The sequence below is a fragment of the Kryptolebias marmoratus genome, linkage group LG19 (assembly GCF_001649575.2).
Source record: "Kryptolebias marmoratus isolate JLee-2015 linkage group LG19, ASM164957v2, whole genome shotgun sequence".
NCBI classification, from domain to species: Eukaryota; Metazoa; Chordata; class Actinopteri; order Cyprinodontiformes; family Rivulidae; genus Kryptolebias; species Kryptolebias marmoratus.
This window is the reverse complement of record NC_051448.1, coordinates 22,735,529-22,736,208: the sequence shown is the minus strand read 5'-3', so window position 1 is coordinate 22,736,208 and position 680 is coordinate 22,735,529.

The following is a 680-nucleotide window of genomic DNA, read 5'->3' as shown; positions in this document are numbered from 1 at the left end:
TCTTCGCTCAGTATCTGTAGAGATATCTGAGTGGGGAGTTGAGTCAACGTGCACAGCCTAGAATACATTTTCCCAATTCCTGCACATGAAAACAGGCTGATTTTTCAAACATTTTTCTCAGAAACAGCTCACCTGTCATTTGGTCCCAAACACTCAGCGTTCAGTGAGACTCCGACAGAAAGCTTGTGTATTTTCTCACAGTTTTGAGTCACCAATGACCGCAGCCCAGTGAGATACTGCCTATAAGGTCAGTTGGTTTCAGATTAAAACGATGTTCCTACAACGTGTTGGCTCTCATCAGAGCCCTGGGCCTTAAACACAACAGATGAAGTGTTACAAAACCCGAACCTAAAGCCAACCACCCTCATGATGTAAGCACAGCTTTCCACTGTTCAGGGTTTTATTGACTCAGTTCATCCTCCAAAACTTTGATCAATGAGGAATCAAGTTTACTTAATGACATTAAGATACCTTAACTGTGGAGTAGTTACCTTTTTGTTTTGAAACTTTTGAATTGTTGCCTTACTTTAGTGCCTTTATATCGACGATCTATAAAATTCAAGTGTCTTTTTTTTTTAAACCAAAATCTTAGTGTTATATAGACCCATTTAGAAATAGAAGATGATTTATTTTCTCTTAAGCACTTATTTCATACTTCTTCTCTTTTTCCAATTCCCCCC